The following is a 6,855-nucleotide window of genomic DNA, read 5'->3' as shown; positions in this document are numbered from 1 at the left end:
AGGCTGAACCAGGGCGTAAAAATAACGGAGGTTGTCCGTGGAGTCCCTTTTGGTGCAGAGTGCACTATTGGGATGGTTTGGGGGTTGACGTCACTAAAGCAAAAAGGCATTAAGGCACTATTCCAATAAGGCACCATGGCCAGAAGGTGTAAACTTTAATGTTTGTTTAATTAATTATTTTCAATTAATTAATTAGGCTTGCAGCAAGGGGGGTGTTAGGATGGGGTAGGTACTTGTGAGCACTACGTAAAATGGGTGGTGCATGTACCTATCTTACTTTTTTGATCACTTCAAAAAGCTATATATTTGTTTCAGAAAGCCCCTTGCTCTCCTTGTGGTACTTTTCTCTTTAGAACAAAGGCAATATTTGCTCTAAACGTATGGGCAGATTAATAAGCGTTACTGTCAACTACATATATCAGGTGGAAGATACATTTCATACAAGATCACACACTAACGTTGAGCGCTTTTCTTTGTGGTAGATCCCTAATAAGTCATACGCGTGCGTTCTAGCATCGTTAGCACGATACAAGGATGTTACTGTGACTGCGTGTCTTTTGGAATTACGCCTAACTTGGTTCAAGAAGTATCATCTATTGTTTCCAAGCTACACTAGTGCGCTTATTTCAACCTTTAATTATCTCCATCAAAGAGACCAAAATGTTCATACCCGCAGCCGAAACACTCCCGAGTAAGTGGCATTAAAACTTGTCAAATTGAACAAAAAACCCGGGAAACTGCTCAAATACTGCTGCAGACTCCGTGGCACCTACTGAAAGAATAAATTTTATCAGTCTCTGAGAGGAATCGTTCACCGATGAAGGATATAATCTCGGTCAAGTAGCGTTGTTTACTTTCAATACCTCTCGTTGAAACGCTCCTCAGTTGTACTAATCGATATTAGTGTGTATTTTAAATTTAAGTGGTTTTATTGTTAACGCCAAAGGTGCAACGGAACGTGCTGTTCCGTGACAATTTGATATTTAGATTAGCTCCTGTTTATCAGTGAAAAGAAAAGTTGCTTTTTAAATAAAGCAAATCGTTCCACTTGCATTTCTTCATCCGACATTCAACTTTCTTCCATTTATCTCCAGCTGTGAAAAGAATACTAGCACGTCTTCCGTGTGTTCTCGAGAAAGCAAGAGTTTAAGGTTACATACCTTTGCGAGGAAAACAAAAGTATCAAGTTACAAACGTTTTCGTGAAGAGTAAAATTGTAACGTTCGCCACTTAAATGTATTATTTAATTTAAAATGAGCAAAAATCAGCGTAAAACACTACAGTAAAATTCGAGAGCTGTCTTGACAAACGGTAATTAATTGTAAGTTATTCTTGGACTGTGAATGAAAATACACACATCAAACATACACACTACTAAGATTATGTCTCATCAAAATCCCTAGCTTACTGGCAAGGTCAATACAAACCAGGAGTGAATAGCAGGGGTTATATAGGAACTGTGTCATGAGTACTGCGTCAGAGCTATACATTACACTCTGCACTATCTGAGATTGTCTCACTAGTTTGCTCGTAATCCGTCCTAGATTTATCATGAAGTTTTTTGGTATTTTTCACCATAGGAAGTATTGTGACCAGGTATCCCTTAATTTGTGACATCGTTGTAATATGAATGAACGAATGTTTTATTTCTCATTTTCGAGAACAAGGAACGCGCGAGGGATACACGCGGGGAACGTACTAGGAAATGCAACCTCGATTTCAGGCATCGGGAAGACCACAGCAAATGCACGGGTAAGGCAATTTTTCTCATATTTTTCCCGTGTAACCGTTGTGAGTTCCCATACGTTTGCCGTCAATCGTTTTACCCGTGCGTTTTATTGTGTTTGCGGTGCGTTTTACCGCGGGTATGTCGTAATCGCGTAAGTCCGCGTCGTGTGCTTCATCGTGGGTACCTCCTGGGCTGAATGCTTATTCCCCCGTGTAATCGCTGTAGTTTCTGCTATCCCCGAGCTCTTCTACTACACTCTACGTTCGCTGCGGGTTCCCGTCTTTTTACCCCGAGTTCCTTCCGGGCGCGTCCTTCCCCCACCCCACGTTCCCAGCGAGTTCCTGGTGAGTTCCCAAGTAAGTCCATTCCAGCATTCTAAATTTCATAATTCGCCAGGCAAGTGCCCTGATGTGTTAGCTTGTTAGTTTCTGTGATAGTTAAGCAGAAATGCCATCCGTTTGGTCTTCTTAAGCCCCCTTAATCTATTTAAGCCAGTAACCAATATGTGAAAACGTTAAGCAAGCATAGATGACTTTGTACAGACAGGAGAAAATTGAGCACAAATCTTCGCGAAGATCGAGTTAACAGTGGGCTTTATAAAAAACTTTATTTAAGATACAAGACTAATAAAAAAATTTCAGTTGGCCCAAAATTATTCGTCGTAGCTTTTAGTCTAGTACAAGGATGAGAGAATCGTGTGATAAAAAAATGTAACCGTAAGTCAATGTATGTTTGAATGTTTAAATGAGCGCTACAGAATTCATTTTAAAAACGAAGGAAAGGCTTAAACATTGATCAAGAACTGTAAAAATGTGAATAATTTTTGAAAAATTACGTACTGTGTTTAGCTAGCTCATACAGGTTCACGTGAGCTCCCTATGAACAAAAAGAAATGCAAAACTTTCTCAGAGTGAAACGTGCAAAGGGTGTTTGTCATTAAAACTCGTGACGTGTCTGTTAGCTGATTGGTCTAATTTTATTTTCCATATTCATGATGACTATTGCTGACCTGAGGTGCTTGTTTGTCATTTTAAGATGTTTGCCGTCGGAGTAAGATGTGAACTGCTCCTTTCTACACGAGAAGCAATTTTTTTCTTTAAAAAAGAAATGGCGTCCACATTTGGGGAAGGATAGTCGGTTGATACCCATTTCTGTCAATGGTTAGTATCAGTTTTTCCGACTCTACCTTTCGTAAGAAATATTTCAACCAAAAATACCGGCTCCAAGTCCTACCACGTGCGCTTGCCGGACTCGGTTTACGTTTCGTGTCGAACGTTAGAACAACCTCATGGCTTAAGTAACGTAACGGAGTAAAACGTACGTTAGAAGTTAGTTCAGGAACCATACCAGACGCTTAAGTCTGTAGCTGATATTTTTACGAGAGTTTGGCTTTCTTCACGAAATTAGCGTTTCTTTGTCAAACTTTGCCTTGTACTTGTCAACGCGTACTCGTGTTCAACAATTCGCTGTGAATTCTTTTATTCCTCGTTTATTGTTTTCAGTTTCGACACTCACGTTTGTTCCTTACCCAATTTTCATCTCTTCTATTTTCAGGGATTGTCAGCAAGACAGGAGTAGATCAAAAGGATTTAAGCAGGGAGGATGAAGACGAAGTTGAGAATATCACTTTAGAATTTGGTTCAATTGAAATCTTTCCGATAAGAAATGGCAGTCTGGTAACTAGAAAAGTTATATTCGAGTTCAAAACGTCGTAGTCTAAAATCATTGTCATTGTTTGATGTTTTTTTTTTTCTCGGCTGAAATGTTTTCATTCGAGTGACATTCGGGCGCGGAAAATCTTTCAGTTCGGTAGTGATTGTTAACTACTTCTGCCATTTTCGCCGGAAAGGTTTCAACTGCTTTCGAGTTATCATTTAGTACATGTTTTCAAATTGTGGGGAGTTTTATTTCTTGGATCGAGCGATCATCAGTTTGATTGAAGTAAATTTTATCGGTCGGTATTTGCATGCTTACTTTATTTATCTTGTCAGATTCGAGCATTTTGCTTTTTTTTTTCTTTTAAAAATTCCAAATTGTTTTACAATCGCTCAACTCTCCTAAGTTTGAAAACACGTTATTTCGAGATAACGTTTGTTGAATATTGTAAGGTAACTCTGCATGTTAAAATCAAACCGAGAGAGCAATTGGACTTTTGTAACTATTAGTTACGTGATCATGTCAATCATAACAAATTCTGTTGTCATATAAATTGGGCAAACAATTCAATGAATTTTAATTTTTCTTGTTCTCCAAAATCGCATACAGCACTGAAGTTTTACGAAGGCCTAGTTGCAATTAAGAATGCGAAATGTCTGTTGGAGGGCAGTGCCCTTGCTCAAAAACAATATCTCATGACTGTTCAATAAAAATTGTTTCATTTTTGAAGCTTACCTTACTCTGTTTAGCTATCAAACGCTTTAAGTAATCGAAGAATTATTTCTAAGTCTCAAATCTTGGCATTTTCAGACAAGAAATTAAAAAGTCTGTTTCAATATTCTTCGCTTTGCAGAAAAATTTTTAATATCAAGATTTTCCTTTTTCTCCCAAAAGGGTCAACGAGCTTCTAAAAAAGAAACAAACACACTACTATTAATTTATGATGTGAATTGTAGATGTTGAAAGAGCAGCTTCCTTGCTCAAAATTTATTAATCAGCCAACTCCCCTGAAAATACTGCAGCTTGAAGCTCATTAAAAGTGCTCAGTACAAATATCAAACAATTTCTATCGTTTCAATTGTAATTTTGAAATACCAACTTAATCAAGTAATAATTGACTATTCGTTGGTAACTTTGATTTCTCTGAATTTTTGCAAATTTGTTGACATGATTACAAATTATTGAACACTTTTTTCCTTATTCCTCTCGACTGTTTTTTTAGTTTTTTTTTTTTCGGTTTTTTATGCACTTGCAGTAAAATGCGTGAACATTTCTTTTGACGTCTGTTGTGTATTGACATGCAGAGCCACCTTGAATAAATAATTTTAGTAGAGGATATTTGGTTTCTGCATTGATCTTCGTATCAAGAAAGAACTTGATTTATCGGCAAATATTGTTTTATACATCTCCGTATGGAAAACGGTCGATTTAAATTATTTATTCGGAAGGGAACTAAACGTATAAAAATCAACCAGAAACCAAATATATCCTCTTGTTTAACTTCCAGCGAGGCTGTAATTAATTATGTCTGGTATCAAGCAACTCTTTCCATCAGCACTTTTCGAAAAATGTAGGTCTAATTGTCTGATTTTCCAATTTTTTTGCTTTTATTACTATCAGATCTATTACATTTTTGAAATGTAGCTTTAATTGTCGGAATATTTTAAAGCTATTATTTGGACTGCCAAACATTTTTACTGAAGATTTTCACGATTTGATCTACTGCTTTTCAAAAATGCAGCTCCAATTGTTTGATTGTTCTAAAATGTTATTGCTTTCGTCCGCAACTGGCAGACATTTTTACTAAAAGTATTCGCTATTTCATCTTTAATATTCTAAACTTGGTCCCAATTGTTTCATTCTGTAAAAATTTTATCGCTATTACATTTATCATCACGAACGTAGCTCCAATTATCTGATGCTTCTAAAATTTTATCGCTATCGTTTGCTACGGACAAAAGTTTTCCAAATACTTGCTATTAGCTCTATTGCTTTTCAAAGCTGTAGTTTAATTTTCTGATTCATCTAAAATGTTATTGCTTTCGTTCGCAAATGACAGAGTTTTACAACAGAAGCCATAGGATATGTAGAGATACATGTTAAAGCTTGATAGCCAGACAATGACCTTTAACACCTCGCTGGAAGTAATTTCAAGACGATAACGAAGCAAGCCATGAACAGTTTATCTTAAATTGTCCTATACTTTGTCGGGTATTGGTTTTTCATCTCGGCTAAAAGTTACGGAGGTTCTAAAAATTTTCAAATACTAGGACCAGGTTGAAGTTTTCGCGTTTTTTTTTTTTTTAATAATTTCGTTGGAGTAATCGGATTCATAGCTTGCCTTTGCTATCTTCTTGAAATATATTGCATGATGATATCAAGTTAAATAGTTACGCTGTGGATGACGGGCAGCTGGAAATCTATTTACAGAAACGGGAATAGCAAGTTAAAATTTCTACCACTGCAACGTTTCTATACAACATTGAGAAGGTGGCGACATTTTGGAATCGCTATAGTTAAGAGAGTTTATATAGTTGGGGCTCAATTTACCCGGCTATATAAGTCTTCTTAATTATTTCGATTTAGAAATGTTTTCACCCTCTCGATGTTGTGTAGAAACTTTGCTGTCGTACAAATTTTAACTTGTTCTTGTCATTTCTGTAAATAGGTTTCTAACAGCTCGTTGTCTTACGGCTGACTATTTAACAAGATGTCATCATGGAATATACCATCTTGAACACAAAGAAATGTTCACTGGATTCAAAATCTTTTCTTTTTTTGAAAAACTCGAATGATTAGAATCAAAATTTTTCCGTCAGTTTGTGTTCAAGATGGTATATGTTAAACATTTTTTGGCGGGAAAAATTCAAGGGGGTACCCCCTTAAAAGTTTTGAAAAAAAGTTGTCAGGGGAAACGCTGTGCAAATTGACTCAGCGGAGCTACACTCAAAATTATTTAGCTTAGTGACCCCTGTGATACTTCGAGAATCATCTAGTGTTTCAGTGCTGGCGTTAAGAGCTGGAGACCACTTAATCTTCCACGGCATACAGATATCCGAAATTTCCGGGAATACCCTCTCCCCCCTCCCCGACTGTAGCTACAACTAAGAGCCATTCAAAAACAAGAAATAATTGTTCCGCGATAGGACAGCTTTAAAAAGCGCATTTCAATCTACTGTCACTACTTTAAACTTGTAGTCGGTTTATGTAAATTGCGAAATGTTGAACATTTGCGCAAGAGCAGTGAAAGCGTGACTGGGCTGCTCGTACGGTTGTGTGACAACTTTTACTGAGTCTCGAATATCAGCCACACAGCATGGTTGCCGATATAATAAATACAGATTCACGGGGCCCCTGATTCTTACAGCAGAAAGCTTGGGCTCTTTAAGGCAATGCGGAGTGGTATCGAGGGGAATCGACGGCTTTTAGGTATGTTTTCTGTAACATTTTCGGGTTAAATTAGTCGTATT

At 37.1% G+C, this 6,855-nt stretch overlaps 1 long non-coding RNA gene across 1 annotated transcript; it reads left to right on the top strand.

Annotated features, from left to right (window-relative positions):
- The first annotated feature begins 1,402 nt into the window (after positions 1-1,402).
- On the top strand, positions 1,403-3,314 carry LOC149107865 (uncharacterized). The gene is made up of 3 exons (XR_016209145.1): positions 1,403-1,752; positions 2,765-2,889; positions 3,284-3,314. It is a non-coding gene; the product is annotated as an uncharacterized LOC149107865 (long non-coding RNA).
- Positions 3,315-6,855: the final 3,541 nt, after the last annotated feature.

The sequence above is a fragment of the Orbicella faveolata genome, unplaced genomic scaffold (genome assembly GCF_042242905.1).
Source record: "Orbicella faveolata isolate gen_17 unplaced genomic scaffold, um_ofav_v1 contig_26, whole genome shotgun sequence".
NCBI classification, from domain to species: domain Eukaryota; kingdom Metazoa; phylum Cnidaria; class Anthozoa; order Scleractinia; family Merulinidae; genus Orbicella; species Orbicella faveolata.
This window is presented reverse-complemented; position numbering and strand designations above follow the sequence as displayed.